This window comes from Callithrix jacchus, chromosome 19 (assembly GCF_049354715.1).
Source record: "Callithrix jacchus isolate 240 chromosome 19, calJac240_pri, whole genome shotgun sequence".
In the NCBI taxonomy this organism is placed as follows: domain Eukaryota; kingdom Metazoa; phylum Chordata; class Mammalia; order Primates; family Cebidae; genus Callithrix; species Callithrix jacchus.
The window spans coordinates 46,667,432-46,693,535 of NC_133520.1; the positions used below are offsets into that span (position 1 = coordinate 46,667,432).

The following is a 26,104-nucleotide window of genomic DNA, read 5'->3' on the forward strand; positions in this document are numbered from 1 at the left end:
CTTAGACAGCCACAGTTTTTAACTTCCACATTCTGGTAGTTTAGGTGGTAAATCTTATTAACCACATGTCCAGTATGTGCTTACTAAATACAAGTAATCTTACTTGGACATTAAAAATTGAGTTGTTTAAATCTCATACTTTGAAACAAAGGCCAGATCAGACTTTATACATTCACCTGCCACTGATCATCCTTAAGCGGCTGCTTAAAGAGATTTTCATTTTTATCTTGCATATTATAATTAAAGTTCAGACTTTAAAGATAAGCAATTATCAGTATTCACTAAATTAAAGATTCCTTTGTCTCTCTGGAGAATTACTTTTCAGGGAATTTCATTAAACTATGGTACTCTTATCTTTTCTTCTTTTAATAATAATAATTTTATTATTAAAAAAAGGTGTTCTCAAATACAACCATCCAATGGGTTTTTCTGCCTCTGTGGAATCTTTGACATAAAAATTAATATTCAGAAATACAAATTAATTTAGATACAACGTGGCATAACTACCTTTAAGCAACACATTTTCACTGACAAAATCATTTAAATGTATATAAATTGACAGCACTTGTTACAATGCAAAAATGCTATAATCAATACAATTTGTATAAGATATAAATGTTTATCATCTCTCATTTTGTGTAGGTAGAGTAGTTGTCTTCATGTTCCTGTGAATGTGACACTCTGCTGATGCACTTTATTTTATTGTATAAATTGTCTGGGTAAGCATCAATAGAAACAAAGTGCCTTTGTTCAGCATGTTTTGCTTGGCTTGCATATTCCTTCACTGAAAAAAAAATTGTATGTTTCTTTCCAGTTCACTTCTAGCCATTTGGGGTTTATTCGTGTCTGGAATTAAGTAGACTTCAGTTACTGTATTTGAGGTACTTTTAAACTAGTTCTTTAATATATCAATGAATAACTGCACCTGGAGTGTCAAGTGCCACTTCTATTAGGTTGGATTTATTTAAGAGCAAAATTGAAACAATCTTCAAGCTCAGAAAACCTAACTATTTAGAGATAATGCACGGTAGGGCTGGAGAGAAAGGTGACAGATTGAAGTTAAATTTAGCTTATTGGTTTATTTGCTGGAGATATATATTTTAAATGTATGCTAAATTGGTCTGGGGGCCTCCATAAATGGGTCACGCAAATATTGGTGGTGGACGTGATGATGAATGTGCAGGACATGAGTGCCAGATCCTCAGTGGATCCGGCTGGCTGTAGAAGTCAGAAATGGGAAACAAAACCCACAATGTCAGTGATACAAACCACATCTGGTTATCACTTTGAATTTGGATCTGACAGATCAGAGTAGGTCAGTGAGGTCATGGGTGGTGGAAGGGCAGATATAAAGACCAGGTTTGTGAGGGAATCTGTGGGGATCCCTCCTGTGTGAGGCCCCTAGGAAATGGGCCTCGCCATACGGTGAGCTTGAGCCTGGACACAGATCACTGGTTGGGGGAGTCGAGCTGAGGGAAAGCAGGAACCAAGAGAGGAACTATATGTTATTCAAAATAATTAACAGACATTACTTTATGGATATGAGGACTTGCAAGGCATTGTGACCACTTTTGACTCCTTATGGTTTATTGCTTGATTGTGTTCATTTTGGACCCTTGTTACCTTCATTATAAAATATTAACTTAAGTATTTACACTTGGTAACTTACTTATCGTAACTTACTGGGTGTAACTGTAACTTACCATAACTTACTGGGCGTGACTGTAACTTACTTACCTTGACCTATTGGGTGTAGCCTACTTACTGGAAGTAACCTACTTACTGGGCGTAACCTACTTACTGGACTTAACTTACTTACTGGGCGTAACTTAGTGGGCGTAACTTGCTTACTGTAACTTAAGTATGTTGATCTGGCGTAAACAACTTTGACTTCAGAAAAGTATATAATGAAACGTATTGCAAAAATAAAATCTCTGCTTGGACATAGCCTAAGCCAGCCCTCCAGACTCCGCTTTTCTATTTCCTTTCACTTCCACGCACTCTCTCCCTCAGGTTGAACGAGACATCTACGTTGGCGGTCTCGGGGACTCCTGCAGGTCAGTAGTCCCCTGGCAGACGTGCCAGACCCCAACAGGTTTGGTCTCCAAAAAGGAAGATATATCGTTGGAATCTGTCAATGGTGGCTTTTGAACTATGTGGCTAAAGGTTACCCAATATCACTATAACAAACCTGCCTTGAAAGGGAGCTGTCTGGTTTGGCTAGGCTCTGGCTCACATTTCCACTGGCCTAGGTTTTCTTGAGGTTCTCCCTCAGTTGTCCTTTTGTAGGGGGATGGAAGGCGCGTCCCTTCTTGCCAGTAGCACCTGAGAGCACATTGATTTCTTGGGGATTAAAGCACACACTAGGCTTTTGGACATGGATTTCGCCCAGATAATTGGGTAGCAAATACACACCCACTCTTTTTGAATAAAAACAAATAAACTATTATAGTAACCAAATGTTACAAGTGACAGCTAAGAAAATAGGCTGTGGACTTGACCAACATGGAGAAATCCTGACTCTACTAAAAATACATAATTAGCCAGGTGTGGTGGCGCATGTCTGTAATCCCAGCTACTTGGGAGGCTAAGACAGGAAAATGGCTTGAACCCAGGAGGCAGAGGTTGCAGTAAGCCGAGATCACGCTATTGCACTCCAGCCTGGGCAACAGGAGCAAAGCTGTCTCAAAAAAAAAGAAAATAGGCTATGGAGCCAGACAGACAAACTCAAAGGGGTGTTCCTTTCACACACAGCAGTGCGACAGGGAAACTTACTTAATCACTTTGAGTCTTAAAATGATGTCTGGGAGAATTTTCCAGACTCCTAAACCAGGCTAGGTAGTTTTTGTGTCTGTTTTTTTGGTCTCTCCTACTGACAGTACATGCAAAGTCATTGCAGCAACAACAATATACAAATTTAAAAGTATGTACACAATATATCTCTTCACTGATAAACATGAACCCCAAGAATCCCTTAGGGCCCTTAGAAGGTAGCGCCATGCTTAGTATGTGGAATTTTTTAATTAACTGACTAAATCTTTCCTATCTTTGCATTGGAATTAATATATTTACCTAAAAGATTATGAGAACCACATAACAGAGTATGTTAATCACTTAATACAGTCCCTGGTTCTTAGTAGATGTTGGATATGTGGTAATTTCCTTTCTCTGAAGGAATTATATACAGAATTGAAAACATAATTTTACTATATTTATAGTGTTTTTTTAAAAAAATGTTATTTATCTTAAAGAAATATTTTTGTGGTATGCTTTCTTAAACAGTGATTTAATGAATTCCTGACTTAAAATTCCACCTGTCTGGATTTGGCAATAACACCAACTGAATTTAACACAGATGATTTTTTCTGCTAATGCTCCACTCTCTAAGCTAGTTTAGAAGCATACATTTGGAATAGGCATATCCTCTTCATAACAGAATCTGTTATTTGTCTCTCAGTTTCTGTCAACCTGATAAGTTTTTCCATTCTCTCAGGCAGAATACCCTTCAGGTTAAAGGTTAGCTTCACATTCTCTACAGACATAATCCACTAACGGGCGGTGTACTTCTTCCCTCCCTCGTTTAAACGCAGTGCACAGAGCTCAGCCATAACACAATTTTTCATCTTAACAGAAAAACATTAACATTTTATAATAGTTGTGTCGCATAGGAGAAACCCTCCTAAAGGAATGGTATTGTAAATAGCATTGATAAAAACAAAGCAATGTCGAGTTGGGATATTGGGCCCATTGAACTCTGTTTTCTGTCTCTGTTAGTGGCACTGAACACCACGTTATAGAGTTACTTGAAAAGCTTTGGCATAAACTCACTCTTGGAGTTGTTTCTAAATCAGCCTAATTTAAAAAATGGCCTATTGCACGTAGGGGATAGGGTGGGATGGAATTTGTCTCCTAATACCCGACTTTGACATTATAAACATTCTTTACTCCATGTAAGGGTCTTTCCATGCCTCTTTTAGGGAATGAGCTGAAACAATTTCACTTCTATTAGTGGCTTTATGCTTTCCTTTTGGTTCGTGAATGTTTTTTAGACTCAGGATTAAAGAATGTCCTTTTATTTAACATATTTCATAAATTTCTCGTATGAGTCTATGTTAACAGTGTTTGTCATTTTTATAAACATCACTGCTGTTTCCTTGTAGACTTTCTCCTTACAGACAGAAAAGTTTCTTTTTCATTGTCTTTTTTTTTTCAATGCAGCAAAAATTCTGATACTTTGTGATTGTAGTTTCCATCTTTGAATGTCTGTTGGTTCCATTAAACTGTGTGGATGCCCAGCCATCAGTATGACTTATGCTATTCAGTTCCCAAAGATAAATGAGACTATGAATTTCTCTTAGATCAACCTTTATACGAGCATTCTGAATGGTGGATAATTCACTCAGGCTGGCTGCTATGTTCTTTATTTCCAGAACGAACACGTATATGATGATCAGTTGGCCTCAGGAATTTCTAAGCTGTGGTGTATACCTTAGGAAGTGCTTTTCGGAAATGTTTTCACTTAAATTAGCTAGCTTGTACTTAATATAGGAAACATTATTGAAGCAGAGGGTAGAATTGAATTGAGTTGTCTATTACTTACCTTTATCTTCTGTTTAAAGCTCCAGTCATTTGCTGGCAACACTGAAGGGCCCCATATGTGTTCTTTCTGACCAAGTAAGTATGTGCATAAGTCATGTGAAGATTAGCAATTAGCTCGTTACAGCTAAACACTGAGATTTCAAATGGACTTTATATGCGTATGTTTTCTTATGAGACCAAGCATAAACAGTTTTCATCTTGTCTTGAAGTAATCCTGGGCTGGAGTGCTTATACTTAAACCCAGATGATGCACAAAAGCTTTTGGCTTGAGTCCCGTATTTTATCGGTGAAAAGACGTAGGCTCTGACAGATGACATGAGAAGTCTACAGGCGCAAGGGTGCTTATTGTGGACCTTGGACTAGAGGCATTGATGCCTGTGGTGACATTGTAGGTTTGAACTTGTATCACTTTGGGCCTAAAAGTTAAAAATAATATTGCTTTAAAAAAATAATATCCCAGCTTTAAAAGAGTTTTGTAACTCTTCAAATTAGGGACCTATTAATACTCAGAAAAGAAATAGTGCTGGAAGAAGTCTGAGGTATTATTTTTCCCCCTCAATGAAGTGCCATTTGTTTTTGTTTTAATTTTTTTATTTTTAAAAAATGTTTTATAAATGTTCACAAAGTATTTAAAAAGAAGGTCATTTTATGGTTTTGATGCAGGCCTACTCTTAGTTTAAGGAAGAATTAATTGGTTAGTACTCAGAAAACAAATATATTTAAAAAGAAAATACATACATATGAAAACACACGTGTATATGTGTCACATATATACCCTCATATACATTTTACTTTTTACATTTACAGTTTACTTACATATCTATTTATATACATGAATTACTACTGGGTAAAAATAAAATTTTCTAAAGTTATTTTGGTACTAAACATGTGTGGCTTTCTTTGTAGAAGTTTAAATTAATGCTGTGATATATTGCAAAGTTATATTGAATTCTTTTTATGTTGAAGAAAATTATATTGAATTAAGAGGAGAAATGTTATGATTCATTCATTTTTGCTAATATTTATTGTAGGTGATAGAATATTCTCATTTTATTAATGTTTTTCCTAGAGCATCATAAAAACAGATCTCTGAATATCATTCAAAATATCGTAGAAAAACATTCTGGTCTTCATATTACAGTTTCTTAAAAAATAAAGAATATTATACACTATTTTTTCCTCAGTGCATTACTAATTGGAACTGAAAGAGACAAAAGAGAACATTTACTAAATTTTAAAATTCTAATAAATGTTTCATGTATCTTTTGTGACCAAGTGTCTACACATATCCGTGCAGTGATTAAACTGATACATTTTCATTGTTTTTTGCTTTGCAATTGACAATCCTATTCATAGGTATTTATACATTAATTAAGATACAGCTAAAAATGATGTTTCAATTCAATTAAAAAGCTCTCATACTTTTTACTTAACTTTCTTATGCTTTATTTTGTTAATTTGTATTTTCTCTCATTGTTATTGTGCGATGCTTTTCTCTGTTCAACTTGAGTATTGTCAATTCAGGATGGTCTTCTTTGACTTCCAGACTCTTCCATTATGTATTCTGATCATATACTGTACTTCTTGTGACATTCACTGCAAGTACAATTTATTTATTCATTTTTCTTGGTATTGTCTGTAAGTTCTATGAAAGGATCTTTCTTTTTACCACTTGATCCCTATGCTCTAGGACAGTACCTGGCACATAGTAGACATTCAGTAAACTACTGAACAGGATAAGTGGACCCAAAATGAAGGAATTCATTTCCATAATGCATGTGGTAAATCACATATCTTGGAATTCCACATCTATGATTTCACCATTGAGAATATTGTTTCATTGTCAAGAATTAGATGCCAATCATTCTTATCAATCAGTACTGACCTGATAAAGAAGATACCCTGAATAAGGAGAACTTCTCTTGATCTTCCATGGACTATTAAAAAAAACTGAGAGGAATTAATTGAGGCATATACAATCACATGGAATATGTTCCCTAAAATGGCACAGGTGTTTCAAAAAATTTAAATGAGTGACAACAATTTTCTGTTATTTTCAGTTCGTAACTAAGCAAGCCAAAGACAGATTATTTTCAAGTTGTCAGAGATTGCTTAAAAAAAACCCTCCCCCTCCAAACATTGAGAGGGTTCAAAGGAAAAGGTGTAACTATGGGGAGCTCCTTGGGTCTGTTGTATGCTAACCTGGTCTGTAATGAAAGCAAAATGAGTCAGATTCATTTCACCCAGGCCATCCAGAATTAAATGATAAGGGAGACGAGAGAATTTCATTGCTGGTTTTAATTTTAGGAAGCATAATGCACTTTGGGTTTTGGCTCAGGGATGAACAAGGCTGAAAACATACTATTCCCACTTTAACAGAAAAACAACTGGATAAACTGCAGATTTAAGACTTTTTTTTTTTTTTAACCCATAAGAGAACAGGAATTGCAGAGCAAACAACTAACCTGTGACCTGGAAAGAGGTGCTTTAGGAGGGAATACAGGGCCCTAGCATTGGCTTGCCTCGGGGCAGCCATTATCAAACACCAGTTAAGCCATTGAGAAGATTTATCAAGAATTGCTGAGCAAATTGCTTAAGGCCAAATGTGAGAGAGTGAAACTCCATCATGTTAATCACAGATGGGCTCTCACTCCCTTGCAGGCTTTTCCTCCAGTGACTCCATCAGATCCTCACAGGGAAGATCAGGGAGAAGCTAGAGACAGCTCCCTTTGGTATTGGGTGGCTGAGGGAACAGCAGCCACTACCAAGATGTACCCAGACTCATGTCCCCAATCTCCTCTGTGGAACAGAAGTTCTAATTGCCCTCCCTACCTGTGCTGGGCATGGAAACTATCTCCAGGCAGGAAGCTGGAGCAATCACAGGCCTCATGTTTAGCTTTCATGGGTCAGTGGCCTTCCTTGCCTGATGGTGGATATCTTGAAAACCATTATTATGTATATTTCTGATTGATTGTTTTAGGCATAGGAGTAAATTGGTCTCCTTTAGTTCACTTTGACTAGTCACAGTTTTGTCACCAAATGAGTGAGTTTTAGGACCAAATTTACAACAACAACAACAACAAAACCCCCCAAATTCCCTATAGCATTTTATGTTTTAGAATTGCAAATAAAGAATTGTGGATATGTATGTACAGTCCTCACTTGGCCTAAAGCACAGATTATAAACTCCTGAAGTGTAGAGTCAATTCTTGTACTGAAGATATTCTGATATCCTTATTTCTTATAATTATAATTTTACATCTTGGAATCTCTACAAGATACATTTGTTATTATTATTTCCTCTCTAAGAAATTATCCTATATAAATCAGACATTTTTTTCGCCAAAGGCATTAACAATAAATGGATGACATTTTCCCAAACATGTCTCACTCCTACTTTAAAATCCTGTTATATATTTTAATAAGGGAGATTTGTTGAAGGGTTATTAAATTGATTTCTTGAACTGATTCAGGGAATAATTTCCAGAACCAGTTTAGGAAAACTTTTTAAAGTTTTTCAGAAATGCAGGATGGAATCACGGAATTTTCAGGGTCATTGCTAGCAAGGTCTTTACCATAGAACAAAATCCTAAAGGAACATTATAATTTTTAAGTCACTTTGTTCAGTGTGGCTGCTTTGTTTCTGAATGGCTGTTCCTTTAATTGCTCTAATTCTCATGAAAGTAAAAAACTATATTTTATGCATTCTTCCTTTAAGGCAATTACCAGTTCAATTTTCCTTATCTCCTGTTTTGTATTCCTAGTCTGATACTTTTTCATGTCACGTATTTTATATTAATTCAAGAGAATGTTCTCTCAATTTGTACTTTATAATTAGAAATATTTGGTGTTTTATTTTTATTGATATGCACATCTCCCAAACTGGACAACGTGCCCTAGGACATCACGGCAAACTCACAGAGCACTGTGAGATATCCTAAAATTCTAAGACTCACAGACCAGGCAAGGCGGCTTATGCCTTTAATCTCAGCACTTTGGGAGGCAGAGATGGGTGGATCATGAGGTCAGGAGATTGAGACCATCCTGGCCAACATGGTGAAACCCTGTCTCTGCTAAAGATACAAAAAATTAGCTGAGCATGCTGGTGTGCACCCATAGTCCTGCTACTCGGGAGGCTGAGGCAGAGGAATCCCTTGAACCTGGCAGGTGGGGATTGCAGTGAGTGAAGATCATGCCACTGCCCTCCAGCCTGGCAACAGAATGAGAATCTGTCAAAAGAAAGGAAAGAAAGAGAAAAAGAAAGAAAGAAAGAAAGAAAGAAAGAAAGAAAGAAAGAAAGAGAGAAAGAGAGAGAGAGAGGAAGGAAGGAAGGAAGAAAAAAGGAAGGAAAGAAAGAAAGAAAAGAAATCACAGACTCAGTGATATCAGACACAATGGATACTGAGTGAACCACTGGCTTGAGTTAGTTCAGAATTCCAACTTTAGCACATGTCATATTCATTTCAAGTGGAACATATCTTTACAAACTGTTTTTAGGCAATTACAAAACTGTTTTAGGCTGTGATAAATAGCAAGAATTGTGCAAAAAAATGAAGTGGAATAGGAAATGAGGGGCTGGCATTTAGTCTGATTCTTGAGATCTGTGGGATGTGGATGCCCAGCAAATACTCATGTCCCATAAATCCTTATGTTCCATCAAGAGTGAAAATTAAATAATTCTATCTCATATGCATTATTTTTAACAATGTGTAATGTTAGGGGTATTATAAAGTTGTTTGCTTTATCTGTTTTATAAGATAAACGGGCACATGTTTGCGGTACTGTGAGACAATGAAAGACTAACCTCTGGCTCTAGTGCCACGAAATGAGAATGTATTGGCACCTCTCTGTTAAAACCCTCACTCAACTGGGCATAATAGTAATAGTAATAACAATGAAAATAAAAATATCTATAAGTGAGCATCTTCAACCAGGAGTAGTACACATGTTATTTTAATGCATACTGTGAAACTATAATATTAAAATTATCTTAAGACTGAGAAAATGGAGCATTCCTCCCATTTTTATCTGCATAGCTATCAGGCAGGTGGCAGTTCTAAGTTTTAAATCTGTGTCTGGAAAAGACAAAGATATTCTACTATCATCACTGTGACAATTAAAACAGAGTATAATCATTGCCCAGGTCAACATTAATTTGAGGCTTCAAAATTTAATTTTTAGTTTTTTTATTTTTATTTATTTATTTATTTTTGAAATGGAGTCTCACTCTGTCATCAGGCTGGACTGCAATGGCGTGATCTTGGTTCACTGCAACCTCTGGCTCCGGCTCCCGAGTTCAAGCGATTCTCCTGCCTCAGCCTCATTTAGTAGCTGGGACTGCAGGCATGCGCCACCACGCCCAGCTCATTTTTGTATTTTTGGTGGAGACAGGGTTTAACCATTTTGGCCAGGCTAGTCTCAAACTCCTGAACTCATGATCCACCTGCCTCAGCCTCCCAAAGTGCTGGGCAAATTTAATTAAAAATAAATTATCTGTTAAAAGTGAAAGAGAATAAAAAAGAAAATATTTTTGAACGCTAAGATTCTATACTACATAGATCCCTATTTATCCACTTCAATTTCACAGGATCTTTTATCATTTCAAATTTAGTATTACTTCTGCTTTTTACACAGTCTCATAATTGAAGTTAGTTTGTGGAAGAATCAACAAATGGCTTCTTCTCCGATAAAACAAACGGCGGATGACGCCGGTGCAGGGAAAGGGGGGTGGCCTGGGAGGGGGCCCTGGGATGGGGAACCGCCGTGGCTTCCGCGGAGGTTTCGGCAGTGGCATCTGGGGCCTGGGTCGTGGCCGTGGACGAGGCCGGGCCGAGGCCTCGGAGCTCGTGGGGGCAAAGCCAAGGATAAGGAGTGGATGCCTGTCACCAGGTTGGGCCTCCTGGTCAAAGACATGAAGATTCAATCTCTGGAGGAGATCTATCTCTTCTCTCTGCCGATGATGGAATCTGACATCATTGACTTTTTCCTGGGGGCCTCTCTCAAGGATGAGGTTTTGAAGATTTTGTCGGTGCGGAAGCGACCCGTGCTGGCCTTTGGTTCAAGGCGTTTGTTGCTATTGGGGACTACAATGGTCACATCGATCTGGGTGTTAAGTGTCCCAAGGAGGTGGCCCCTGCCATCCGTGGGGCCATCATCCTGGCCAAGCTCTCCATTGTCCTTGTGTGCAGAGGCTACTGGGGGAACAAGATTGGCAAGCCCCACACCGTCCCTTGCAAGGTGACAGGCCACTGTGGTTCTGTGCTGGTGCGCCTCATCCCCGCGCCCAGGGGCACTGGCAACGTCTCAGCCAGCACCTGTGCCCAAGAAGCTGCTTATGATGACTGGTATCAATGACTGCTACACCTCAGCTAGGGGCTGCACTGCCACCTTCGGCAACTTTGCCAAGGCCACCTCTGATGCCATCTCTAAGACTTACAGCTACCTGACCCCCGATCTCTGGAAGGAGACTGTATTCACCAAGTCTCCCTATCAGGAATTCACTGACCACCTTGTCAAGACCCACACCAGAGTCTCCGTGCAAAGGACCCAAGCTCCAGCTGTGGCTACAACATAGAGTTTTTATAAAAAAATAAAATAAAATAAAGTGAATTAACATTGCAAAAAAAAAAAAAAGAATCAACAAATGAAGCCACATTAAATTTAAACCAGTACCTATTATGTACATCTATGTAATGAGTGTAAAAAAGATTGGAAGCAGTAAAATGTTGTCGAAATTAAAATATAAATATCTTTGTTATACAAATCAAATAAGAGCAACTGTGCTAATTTGAATTATGACACTAATACAATAATCTTAATTAATGGGAAAGCAGAATTACAGATTTTATTAGGAAAAGTTACTTTCATTACCTTCAAATACATTTTTCAGCTTATAATAGGCTATTACTGTATTAGCAAATACAGGAGCTTTACTTCTTAAATTGAACTAAATTGAAGGTTTTTTAAAACTTCTAAATTAGATTTTGCCACATATGTCTAACTTAGATTTTGCCAAATAAAAAAAATCTTTTTATAATGAGGTTATCCAAAAACTACTCTGATTTCTTATGCTGTGTTCCAAGCTCAATGTTTTAATGATAAAATAAAATGAATTATAAAACACAAGGCAGTTCATTAAATTTAGTTTTCTTGAGAAGAAATCAAAGAAAAGGAATATGCACCAATGTTCACTCATCTTTTTGGATTAAAAAATGATGTATAATTACAAAGAGTAAAATAAAAAGGCTATAAATGTATAAGTTAAGGAGATTGACAAATAATTACACTTGTTTCACCAGCACTTTAATCAAGATAGAAAACATTGTTGTCACCATAGACCTTCCTAGTTCTTAATTCCAAACATTCTGCTTTTCTTTGAGAACCAACAACTATTCTACTTTCTACTCGGGTAGATTTATTTTGCCATCTGGACCTTTGTAAATGGAATCATAGAGCGTATTCATGATTGTAACTGAATTATTTTGCTCAACACAGTAATTCGGAGATTCAGCTATGCTGTTGCATGCGTCATGAATTCATTTTTTTTTAATCTGAGCAGTAGTTCATTTTATCAATATACTACAATTTAAAAATTCCGTAATTTGACGTTGAGTACTAAACACTTATCTAAACTTATTTTCCTTTGATTTATGTTAATAATGGTTGCTTTGAAGTCTCTGACTCCTAAATTCACCTTCTGAAACCATTCAATATCTATTCTGTTGACTGCTTTTGTTACTTGGATATCGTGCATATTTTTCTCTTTCTCCATATCTTGTGATTTTGGGGTAAAAGCCAGACATCGTTAATAACATATTATAGAAAGTCTGGAATCTGTTTTGCTTATTTAAGGATTATTGATTTGGGGTTTTAGGAGGCAGTTACCTTGGGCTCTACATGTGAAACGTTTCTCCCTGCAGTGTGAAGCAGGTGTTCCAGTTACTATTGCTGTGTGACGTATTATCCTAAAACGTAGCTTATCCTACATGATGTGAGTTAGCAATCTGAGAACATCAAGGTAGGATAGCTTGTTCCTGCTCCACTGGGACTGGTCCTTCACTTGTAAAGACTTAAATATTGAGATGTCTTTTTGGCTAAAAGCTGGATTCACTTAAGGACCATTGATTGCTCCTCAGCTGGGATAACTCAAAGACTGACTAAGTACCTATATGTTGACTTTCCAGTTGGTTTAGATTTCTCACATGATAGAAGTCTCAGGGTAATGAAACTTTATTCTGTGGCTGAAACTTTCAAAGGTGATGGCCTCAGCCAACATGGCAGAGGTGCATGCCATTTCTGTCTTAGCTTCAAAAGTCTGGCAGCATCACTGCCACCACAGTCTTCAAAGTGAGGAGTAAGGTGGCCAGGATGCAAGCTGAGAGGGTACAGTTCCTATTTCTGGATGGGAAGAAGGTCAAAGTCATATTGTAGAAAAGCATAATGTGAGATATTGCTAGAGCCATATCTCTATGGCTTTGAAAAAAATATAATCAAGTAACCATCTTTCTTTATACATTCTAGAGCATATTAAAAATAGTTATACAGTTTTTTTAAATCCGTGCCTGCTAATTTCAACACTTGGGCTCTTTATAGATGGGTTTTGTGATTTTCTTTTGCATTTTTTGTTTTCTCAACATATTGGTATTCTTTGTGTGTGTAATTAGATTTGAGTGTGTGTAATTAGATTTGAGTGTGTGTAGTACTTTATGTATACTAATAGAAAAATGTGGAGATTGAAATGGAGCACCACTTTGCTTTTACATTTTGCATAGTATGTGAGCTTATTCCTTATAAACAGATAAAGTGAGGTGGTGAGCTTTCAGATGTCTCTGAATTTTGAGTTTATTGAGGATCTGGGCTGCAGTTTTAAGAATGTTGATCTATGTGAGTCCTTCTGCTTTACATTCTCAAGTTACTTGCTCTTTTTTTGAGCAAAATTCAGAAGCCAAAGAGAGAAGAATAATTGCAATGCTAATCAAACGTTGTTAGATTTGGGAATCTTTCAGACTCTAGTCCATTCCTGCCTGTTTTACCATTGCAAATGGCTATGTTAGTCCTTCTTTGCCTTTTGCAAGCCTTGTCTTTTACTGACCCTCATGTTTACCCTCCAAAGTTGCCACAATTTGCTGCTAACCTCTGACAGTCTATTTTCTTTTGGAAATTAGTTCACCAAACTTTCTTTTTCTTCATCTATTGCTCTTTGATAGTCCTATTCTTAAAGATTTTTTTTATTTTATGTGAATTTTTCTTGATGTTACCGTAAGAGCAATAGTGTTTGCACCATTCGCATCTTAATCAGAAGAAAAACCTGTTCAGTTTTAATGTGACAAATATGTAAAGAGATGCAAACCTGCAGACATTGATATATTTCTTCTTGTCAAACCAGGCTTACCCTCTAAATCTCTAGATTTTTTTTATGGATTTGGAGAGTAAATAATAGTCTAAAATATTTGTTATTTATTTTTGAAATATTTTAAGTATTTATGTAATATGCTTATATACATATACACAAATTACATATGCAAATACATCATTTGTCTACTTGATAATGAAATTAAAGATTATAATTTACTTCATAATATGACTTACCAGAAGAAAAAAATAATATGTAAACAGCTGAGTTGGTCTGATGTTATATAATTATAGGACTGACTGGAAAATACTCATTCAAGATTAAAATAGATTAAAACATACTGGGTAGCTCCTAAAATAGATTTAACATGCAAGATTTATAATTAATTTCATTACAGAACCTAATTTTGTGGAGTTTTGGAAAACCAATGTTCTCAGGAAACACTTCGAGAATTGTTCTACATGAATTCTGAGAATGGAAAAATACTTGTGAGCTGAATCATCAGCAGTCATTCCTCAAGGAAGTTGAACTTCAGGTAGACTTTAAGACTGTAGAAAGTTTGGAAGACATAAAAGAGAGAGGCTATGATAATTCCATTTCGATTTTGTGGGAGACGGAGAAGCTCAGAAGAGGGAGTGTGATGTATGAGTCAGAGCATGGACATGGGGATTTGATTCGCCTGGACTGGATGCAAATTCTGCCCTTTAACTGGTTTGATGATCCTAACCAATTAAAATCCAGAGACTTCATTTCTGTTCTGTAAAATTGGTAGTGCCATTCTTCTTCTAAACTGTTAGATTGACTAAACAAAACTTAAGTGTAAACTTTGAGCAAACATTAACACACACATCACTCAATGCATGCTAATTTCCTCCATTTCCAATACATGTTAATTTTCTCCTCCTCCCCATAGAGTAGAGGGAGCAAAATACGGGAAAATGGAACCTAAACAGGAAGTGGGATTTGTTTCAGAATTTTGCTATTTCTTTCTTTAGATCATTTCTGCTGCTGTTACCCATGTCCAGTAAGAAGAGTCCACTCATTCTTTTGCTCGATCCTACGGCATTATTTTAATTACATCAGTCTTCCGCCTGGAATTCTTCTATGCTCAATCCTATGGCATTATTTTAATTACATCAGTCTTCTGCCTGGGATTCTTCTAGAGTAAATATCTATGATGCTTGAACTCCAATGTCTATCCCATATAGGACTTTGCCCACCCACAAAGAACAGTGCCTGGGTACATTTGAAGAAAGAAGTAAAACCGCATGAAAAAGAGATTTCCTGGTCGTGTCTCAAATTCTTTACTATATTGAAGATCCTAGTCTTCATTTTCAAGCCCAAAGACACTAGTTTGTCACTGCCTGGAGTGAGCAGACCATGAGAATCTAAACTAATTAGGCAGAAAGGGGATCTAAATACGGACATGGACCGCTAATAAATTTACACTGAGATGATATCTATCATGGAAAATAGAATGCCCTGTTTCTCCTTGGACACTTTTGTTATTTACGGTTTTCCTTTCAGGTGCATTCACAACGCTATTCATAATAGTATATTTCAGGGGTGTCCAATCTTTTGGCTTCCCTGGGCAACATTGAAAGAATTGTTTTGGGTCACATGTAAAGTACAGTAACAATAGTTGATGAACTAAAAATGAATAATCCCATACAAATCTCATAATGTTTTAAGAAAGTTTATGAATTTGTGTTGGGCCACATTCAAAGTCATCCTGGGCCACATCAGGCACAAAAGCCATGGATGGTACAAGCTTGGTGTGGTCACTTCCATTACAAAGCTCAACGTGCTGATAAGGGGAATTGCCCAATGTTATCTTCCATTGTCAGACTCAGAAACAAGTATTTGTCACACTCAAGTTCTTATTTAGGCTAGTGAGTTTACAACTGACCAAATTCTTCCACTATGTGTTACTTCAATAATTTAAATATCAGAGAGCAATCTTTTCTCCAATCATTATTAGAGTTTGGAGGATAATATATCACTTGATCCTGTGTCACAATAATTTACATAGTACTGCTGCTATTCAGTATCTACCCAGCTTCTTTTCTGATCTCCCTAGGAAAATCCTTGATGTTCTCTTGCCACAAGAGTGAACCTGATAAGATGCAAATCTGGTCATGTGACTTCCCTGCTACAGTCTTCAATTGCTTCTTAGCACCTTCATAATAAAGTCTACCCTTGCTTAGAATGTCTCAGGAACCTTTCATGATTGGGCCTTTGTTCATCTCTTCCATCCACCCTCACAGATGTGCAGGTCACCACAAATATATTATTTTCTTTTTTTTCCCCCATTTGAGTGTCCTCGTCTATCAAGTGGGGCAGTCCTGATCATCTTTCAGAACTCTTTGTAGGGGTTTCTCCTATAGAAAACTCTTCTGAGCACCAGTTCCCGATGCTCCCTGCTGGGTGGGTGTCTTATTCTCATGTGCTGCTGCATGTATGTGTGTTAGTTCTGCACTTGCTGAGGTATTCCTCACTCCATGATTAGCTTTTTGAAAGCACAGGACTAGGTCTTATCCTGTGTGGTAAACTTTGTGTCTATGCAATACTTGACATACAGTATGCATGTGATAAATGTGTGTTGAGTAAATGAATAAGTTCTTGATTAATTATTCAATGCATAAATAAATTGCTTATATCTTTGTCTTTCTGAGTAGGAATTTGTTTCCCCAACCATGATTCTGCCTCTAGAAATATGTCTTATATTCTTTTTATATATTTGATGGTACATAGCATAGTGTTGAACATATAGTAAACACTCAAGAAGCCATTTCCAGTGGCTACATTAATATGCTATATCCTGTAGCTTTTTTAGTCAGTTATTTTTGTGGTTGTGCATATGGATTTAACTTAAATTGTGTTTCTAAGACTAACCATAGAAACACAAACATCTCCAAAATGAATATAATTCTGAAAGATTATGTTCTTGTTTTTGATCCATATGAGTATCTGGTTTTCCTATCACATGTATTAATTAAGTAGTCATTATTTTCATAATAAAAGTTCCTGAATTGCATTAAGTGTTCTACAATCGTTTACATCTTACCTTTATTGCACATACTCTCTTCTTTCACTTTCTTCAATAGGGAAAAACAATTACCGTGTTCATAAGTGATTGTTAGGCACAATAAGATTTTCAAGGTAAATATTTGTCAAGCTATATAGATTCTTTTGTTTTTGCTTTTTGTTTTGTATAAATTTAGAGGGTGGAAGTGCAGTTTCGTTACATGGGTATATTGTGTGGTGGTTAGGTCTGGACTTTTAGTGCAATTATGACCTGAATTATGTACACTTTACCCATTAAAGCTTTGCATTTTAATGATAGGCAAGAAATTATGTGACTTTTGTGTGAAATGAAAACATGCTTGTAAGTTAAAATACACTTTATTAATGCATTGTAATGGGCTTTGATTACAAATAAAACACTTAAGAAAGCAATACGTAAAATGTAAATGGCGGATGTTTTTGATACTGCGGTAAAGATTAAAAAAGACAAAGTAAACCCAGGTAGATGGAGAACTTAAAATCCAGCTGGCCAGGGTGGACGTCCCTGTGGTGGCTTGCATTACTTTTCCAGTACTACCGTAACAAATTACCACAACTTTAGTGGAGTAAAACAAGATGCATTTATTGTCTCACAGGTTCTATAGGTCAGGAGTCTAATGGACTTGAAAGAGTCCTTGCTCAGGATGATTGAAGGCCCAAATCAAGGTGCTGCAGGGGCTGCATTCCTTCCTGAAGGCTCTAGGGAAGAATTCTTTCCAAGCTTGTTCAGGTCATTGCCTGTATTCAGCTACTAGCAGCTGCAGGGCTAAGGCAGGCTTCCTTGCTGGTGGCTAGCCAGGGGCTGGGCTTTGCTTCTAGGGCTACACAGATTCTTTCTCCTGCTTTCTATAAGTTCTAGTCTGTCCAGGGAGGTCAAGCTCTTCTTGAAACACATCCTATCTCTCTTGCCTACAGTTGGAGAAAGTGTTCTGCTTTTAAGAGGTCATGTGATGAGATTGGGTCCACCTGGATAATCCAGGATAATCTCCCTATTTTCAGTCCATACATTTAATTACATTGGCAAATTCCCTTTTTCATTGTAATAAAACAGTTGACAGATTCCAGAGATAAGTGTGTGGACATCTTCAGAAGGCAATTTGTCTTACTGAAAAACCTGCAACATTAGAATTTGGAATGAAAGTTCTCGCTAGAACCCAATATCTTAAGGCTTGAAAGATTAGGTGACAGATCCAATAGACAATCTTGATAGGTTTTCTTTTTAGAGGGATGGACATTTAACTTTAAGCTGTCATTTGTATTAATATATCCACTTAAATACTTGGGTAGATTTGTAGAATTTTAATGTAGACATCAAGAACTTCCATAAATTATATTCAGAAATAATTAATTTCAACATTTCTATTTAATAAATATTATGATTTATTATTATTTATTACAGTATTACATTTTAATAAGTGTAGGTCTAGCAAGATGAATTGAAAGCGAACTAAAATATTTGTCACTGAGGCTCACTTTATGTTGACTGGCTTGGCTTTTGAGAAGTGAAACTTTAAGACTGAAATGGTCAAAGGGAAAGAGCTGGCATCAAAAACACAGGTAGAGACAGAAACTGGAACAGTCTATGACTTAATAGGAGGCAACCTCGGTAATAGGAGGCAAATTACCGAGAGCTGATTCTGGTTCTTCTGAAGAATCTGGAAATTAGGGAGAAGACATGGGATTGTGCATGCAAATCTCTTTTTGAGATAAATTTTACTAAGGAAATAAAACATCAAAAATGTCTCTGAAGGAAGCAATTTATCTGACTTTTCACTGATATATGTTTTCTATAAGTCATAACTTAAAATGTTTGGCAGTGTTTGAATTTAGAGAAATGATAAACTATCTCAGAGTAGTCACACTCTTCAGTCCATATACATGAAGACCTATATATGTTGTGTACTTAATTTGATGGAAATAGTCTGAGTGAAAATACTTCAGCAGGAACTGCTAAAATCTTTTCTTTACCTTTGTCCAAACTTTGCGTATTACTTTACAATGTTGCAGCAGGTAAATCTGCCCCGTGATGTACTGGACGTGGTTTTCCTGCTTTCACTTTTCAACCCTGAAGTGCAACCCTGCTACGTCCCACATTAGTGTGAGCCCTATAGCACATCATCTAGTCTATATTAACAGCTTATTGGTGAGTGATTCTGGTCATTAATGAGACTTAATTTGAGATTTTCATTTGAAATGTTTATCATCACGTTACACCAGGCTATGCCTGATCTATAATCGGTGGAAGGGACAATATTCACTATTAATTGTGTTGTTTCCAAAGACGTTGAAGTATTGCTAGGTGTGAATGTAGTATTTCTTAGTAGGGACCAAACAAATTAGAAGGCTATAAAGAGTATAATCAAATACTCTCAGTCAATTGTAGGAAAGGGAAGGAAATGCCTTCACGAAAGTCAAATATGCTTTTGGGGTCCAGCTTGGAAAACATATTGGTTAATATTCAACACTTTACAATTCTCCCCAATAGGAAATTTGAAATAAGGCCTCATTTGCATTAACTGACCCAAAATATGAGGAACAAAGAGACAATAAAGTAAGCAAAGAAGAAAAAGAAACATCAAATGTCAGTACTTAAGACAACTTTACTAACAAACGACACTGTGCTCGTGTATGTATTCTCTTACACTAATTTTAAGCATTAAGATTATCTTTGATTTATGCTAATGCAAAAGCTGAAAATGGTATCTCATTTTTTAAAATTATATTCATTTGAATGCATAACTATGGAACATATTTTATGTTTTGTGGCAATTGTATTTCTTCTTTTGTGACATATCTACCCAATTGCCTGTTTTTCTACTAGGACACTTGTTCTTTGTGTAAAGATTTGTATGATCTCTTTATTTATGGAAGTTATCAGCTTTCATCTCTGTCATATATCACAAATAAGTTTTACTAAGAGCTAATTTGCCTTTCAGTTTTACTTATGGGGTTTTACACTCAATAAATTGTATTTATTTATTTAGTTAGGTTTATTAAAAATCTTTGTTGCCTCTAGCCTTTTAATCATGGTCAAAAAGGCCTTTTCAGCATAATATTTTTAATTTATTTATATATTCTTCTACTTTTATATCTTCACATTTTACATATAAATCATCGGTTTATCTGAATATTATTTTGGGGTAGTTCGTGATGTATTTTTTTCCAAAATAGCCTAACTACTCATTTTAAAATATATTAACAAAATTATCAATTTCTTTTTATTTAAAAAGATGTATATTGAAAATGCATCTATACTTGAATCTACTTCTTGACTTCCTGAGTCACTGATTTATTGGCCTGTTCTGGTGCCAAGAACACAGGCTTTTGATTAATTGTCTTTATATGTACAACGTTTGATAGGACTTATCTTCCTTTATATAAGCTACAGTTTCATAAACTTCTCAAGTTTTCTTTCATAACTATCATTTTACATAAATGTAAGCTATATTTTAAGGTCTGTCAAAAATAGATTGAGATTTTAATGGAGACTATCTTAAATTTTTAAATTTATTTTGAGGATAATTGAGTCACTGCCCTCAGTATTTTCATCTTTCTGACAAATACCTTACTTCTCCACTAGGAGGAAGTTTTGCTTATGTATTAATATTATTTATCTATCCCTGAAGTACTTATCTGGTTCAGGAGAGGGTAGGTCTCAACGCCACTCTCCACATCACTCATCTAAGTTTGGGTACTATCGATTCTGCGCTTTACTTCTTATATGTCATTTTCTTCCATTATCTTTTTATATTTTACAATCCACTCATACTTCATCAAATACAAGTTTTTTTAAAAAATATTGCATAACAGGAAACACAAGACTTCCACATAATTTTTTCTTTTCTTTTCTTTTCTTTTCTTTTTTTTTTTTTTTGAGATATGGTCTCATTTTGTTGACCAGGCTGAGATACAGTGTTTGTGTTTTTTTGAGACCCTGTCTCAAAAAAAATTATTTAAAATCATTTTTAAACACAGGATTTTGATTAATTAGCTTTATATTTTCAACATTTGATGAGGCATTTTAAAACACTCTTCACTACAGCCTTGGTCTCCCAGGCTCAAGCGATCCTCCCAGCCTCCTAGGTAGTGGGACCACAGGCGTGCGTCACCACGTCGGCTAATTTTTGTATTTGTTTGTAGAGACAGGGTTTCATTATGGATGCCCAGGATGGTCTCCAACTTTTGAGTTCAAGTGAACTACCTACCTCAGCCTCCCAATGTGCTGAGATTACCAGGCCACTGCACCGACCCACACAGATTTTTTTCCATAGAGAAAACTTAAATTTGTATATCTCTCCTTAACTATGCTTTAAATATTTTCATAAGTGCTTTCTCAGTTGTTTAGGGAATAACAATCACCTGAATAAATACACGTGCTGTAACTATTAGACAAAATCAATGATGTATTCTTTAAAAATTGAAAATAATGATCTTTCATTATAATGGGTACTGATAATGCAATAATAACCAATCAAATGTAGATATATAAATGAATCACAGCTCTTAAAACTACATTAGCCTATTCTCTCATGAATCTATCAAAATGTCAATTAACCTGCAGAATCTATATTAGCTTATAGAAAATAATAACTTAATATAATTATATCTAGCATAATTCATTCACCTATACAGAACATTTTACCAGAATGGCAGAATCCACCCATCTCTGGTTGGCTACATTGACACTATGCCTCAGATAAACTATGTCATTAAAAAATCACCTTATAAAGTACTCTTATACTTTAATAAAGGTAAACTTATAAAGTTTTTTATATAGCAGTACAAACAAAATTAATCTTACATACATCATGCCATTTGATTTAATCTTGAAAAAGCTACTATGACCATTATTATAATTTTATCGTCCTCATTTTTCTTTTTATTTTTTTGACATGGAGTCCCCACTCTGTCACCAGGCTGGAGTGCAGTGGCAAGATCTCAGCTCACTACAACCTTCACCTCCTGGGTTTAAGTGATTCTCCTGCCTCAGCCTCTCGAGTAGCTGGGACTACAGGCACCTGCCATCATGCCCAGCTAATTTTTTGTATTTTAATAGAGATGGGGTTTCACCATGTTGCCAGGATGGTCTCGATCTCCTGACCTTGTGATCCTGCTGCCTCCATCTCCCAAAGTGCTGGGACTACAGGTGTGACGCACCGTGCATCTGGCCTCATTTTTCAAATGACTAAAGGTGAGGCTCATATTTTTATTCATCTTACCTAATTCAGCTAGTATAGAGATGAAATTAATGCTCAAATGTCTTTAGACTCTGAAATAACGGGGCTTTCTGCAACAGTTTTCTGCCTCTCAATAAAGGTGATGCTCTTAACTTTCATGAGTATGGAAAATTATGCTTCTTTAAGGAGAGAAGAGAATATATTTAAGCAAATACAAAACCACTCGGCTTCTGAGGACTAAATATTCACTTTTCTCTAGGTAGATTGGAGAATACAGTGAAGTAGAAAAATAACTGGCTCCCATAAGAAATTTACCCTGGCTTCATTAACCCCTTTACTTCAATTAACTGAAATAAGCAACAACCAGTTGCATCTAAGAATTTTGACCTAGCAAAAAATAAAAATAGTAACTGTTGAATAGAACAGTTATGATTAGTCAAATTTAAACAATGCATTGGTCTTTATATAATGTTTTGCTTTAATTCATTTAAAACTCCTCACTTTAAAATATAAACCCTTGTAGGGAAAAGTTTGTCATGATCAGAAGCTAAAAACATGGGGCATGGCTCTGATAAACCCTTCAGTAAAACTTTTCCATAAGCTCAAGCTCAAACAGAATGCAAATAATTTCTATAGTTAAACCCCAGTGTTTGTCCTAAATGCAATTTGCAGAACTTGCTGAAGCTTTTGTTCTTGAAGGGTGCAAGGATCAGCTGACCTAGGAATCAATCCAACAGAGTCAAGAGAGCTAAAGATAATTATATTAAAACTGTCATGAGGATACACAAAAAAACAAGCTAGAAACCTTGAAGAGTTTCAGGTCATCCACTGCATGATGGCTGTGTCTATCTCAGGGAGTACTTTTGCTAAATTCTAAGATGAAGTCATAGTCTATAAGGAAAGTGCGTTATTTATGTAATGTTTTGCATTTTGTTTTCCAAAATGCTTTTCTATGATGTTGTATTCTAAATCAGAGCATTTAGATGACCATATGTAAAACTTAGTCATCCTAACATAGACCACTAAATATACCCGCAACTGAAGTAAATTAATTTGACTTAGTTTAACTGACTTGGTAAAAATCAAACTTTCTAACTTAAAACCATTGGTTAAAGGAGGTAGAGCAAGGTCTTAGAAGAACCTGAAGATAATAGAACTGTAAGGAAAACTCCCATAAGTCAGGCAGTTTTGCTTGGTTTTCCTGAACTTGGCATTGGCTTTGTAATGCCTACTATTTTAGAGTTTCTTTGTTGACTTTCAAAATAAAAATAATCTCTTCTAGTTAAAATCAAGTTCTAAGTGAAGAATGGCAGGGATCCTGGTAGAAAAAAATAAAACTATGGCTTTTGGGCAAGATCACTTTATATACCTATTTCTATACTGTTATCTATCTCTATGTGCGCTCAAATTATATTAATGTTTATATATTTGTGTATATATTTAGGATTATGTGTATGTCATATGTGCATATATATAAAATTTTTATTTTAAGACAAAAAGGTTTTTCAAATATTCAACAAGAGTAGAAATTGTTTGTCATCACAGTACGTTTTCTGCAGTGATTGCAGAGGGGTCAGGCATGTTCTTAGTTCTCCTCTAAGGCATGCTCCCCGTTTTATTTTCTTGTAGCTCCTCGAGGTGCATCGTAGGAGTATTTGATCTATAATATTACCTCAGTTAATACTGGTTAATGCATAATCAAGTTTTTAATTTTTACTTTGTGAAGAGTACATTATAATTAGAAAGGACAAGTGTTAAAATTATGAAAATATCATTTTTATTTTCAATGGGAAATATTATCTATTTTCTTCTTTTTGAGACAGAGTTTCACTCTTGTCTCCCAGACTGGAGTGCAATGGGGCAATCTGCACTCACAGCAGCATTTACTTCCCGGGTTCAAGAGATTCTCCTGCCTCAGCCTCCCAGGTAGTTGGGAATACAGGCATGCACCACCACACCCAGCTCATTTTCGTATTTTTAGTGAGACACGGTTTCATCATGTTGGCCAGGATGGTCTCGATCTCCTGACTTGGTGATCTGCCTGCCTCGGCCTCCCAAAATACTGAGATTATAGGCATGAGCCACTGTGCCCAGCCTCTCCATTCGTTTTTAAAAGAGACATGTATATTACTAAAGCTAAGAAGACCACCAGGGAACACACTCAAAGCCTTAGTCAGAAGTTTGTTTTTTATAATCTGGGAACAGAATCTGGGAACGTGGTCTCCTCTCAAACCAAACAAAAGTATAAAAAACCAAAATGGCACAATATAATTCTATTTAATTGCCACCTCTTCTTTTCCCTATAAACATTTTTAATATTATTTATTTTGCAATTAGAAGTTAATGCAAACTATTCCAACAAGTCAAAATCATAAGCAATATATAAAATATGATTTATATGTATGTACAAATCTTACCCCACAATTCACCAATATGCCTTCACAATTCTTTTGAATCATTCCACACAACATATTTTTCAAATATATACAAATACATTCTTATATATTCTACATATGTACTATTTAGTGCTTCTCAAATACATAAATGTACAGATAAGATAGACTCACATGCAAACATATACGGTTTAATTTCTGTAACAGTAGCTATGCCTTACAATTCTGGTCACAAACTCGAGAAACAAATGAGATCTCTTCTTAGGAGGATGTCAGGAAATGTTTACCTATAAATTATGAGACCTGTCTAAAAACAATATAATATATGCATCCAAAAATGACAGCATTGCTAATATAAAATATGAATGCAGGCTACAAAGGCAAAATTAATATAGTTGTCTCTTCTATAGTCCTTTACCAAGAAAATATACAGCATTGCAGGATAGCATTTTGTTTGCACTGTTTTAAAATCTCTTATACTAGGCACTTCTCCTGTCTTACGTTTTGGATATGCGAACAGGGATATGAGAAACTCACTCCCACTGTAATTGTATGGACGGGCAGCTTGTGTGGGGGGGGGGAGGTGGGGGGGGTGTTTAAAAAACACACAGGGCAATTCTTGAACACGCAGACAGCAGTCAATAGATACATGCTCTTCTTTTCTTTCCAAACACCTGATTTAAGACATATTTCATGAGCCTTCTTTTTTTCTGATGAGATCAGGTAACCAATCAACTAACTGTTGGTCAGAATCTGCTATTGGTAGATGAATTGATAACACATGCTTTTTACTTTTTTTCTAATGGACTATTCGTAATTTCTGTCACCTTTTGTCGATAAAAGTCCTGACAATGTGTTACTTCTTTTGCTAGAACCCTACATAGTAAGAGGATTGAAAATAAGTTTGAAGAAAGCCTGAATCTTCCCTGTGTTATTAGTCCATATAATAGGGAACCCTAGACATAAAATACAAGACATAAAAAATCCAGTTGTAATGAAAATAAATGTTTTACTAGGCAGCAGTGTAAACTACAATCATTAATCAACTAATAATATACTAAATGAGTCCTGTGTCCAACTCCACAACTCCAGGGTATAACATAGTAATTATATTTAGAGAACAGATAACCTGAAAACATGCCCACTCTAAAAGATCATGAAATGCTGGATAAAATGTAATAACCAACATTTAAATGCATATCCAAACTCACAAAAAGGTATATAATAAAGAAAATAAACTAATACCAGAGAATTAAATGGAACTGCAGAGCCTCCCTGGTAGAAGACCAGCTACAGAGTGGCATGTATAGTTAGTATAATATTAAGAAAAGCTATTCTAATGCACGTTTAGAACACGTGAAATAGTTAATGATTAAGACAATGATCGCCAAACCTGGCTGCCTATCAGTATTATCAGTATCAGGATGAAAGTTTATTAAACATGTAGTGTCCTCTGGTATTCCCTTAAAATGTACATGACAGAATCTTCTGATAACGTCTTCCTTTTACTAGGTTCC

At 35.9% G+C, this 26,104-nt stretch overlaps 1 long non-coding RNA gene across 1 annotated transcript in view; it reads left to right on the forward strand.

The window, feature by feature from the left end:
• The window catches only part of LOC144580303 (uncharacterized), an 83,614-nt gene that overhangs the window by 20,808 nt on the left and 36,702 nt on the right, over window positions 1–26,104 (forward strand). The window contains exon 2 of the long non-coding RNA XR_013529591.1: window positions 14,349–14,486. This is a non-coding gene — a long non-coding RNA (uncharacterized LOC144580303). The remainder of the gene's footprint in view (window positions 1–14,348; window positions 14,487–26,104) is intronic.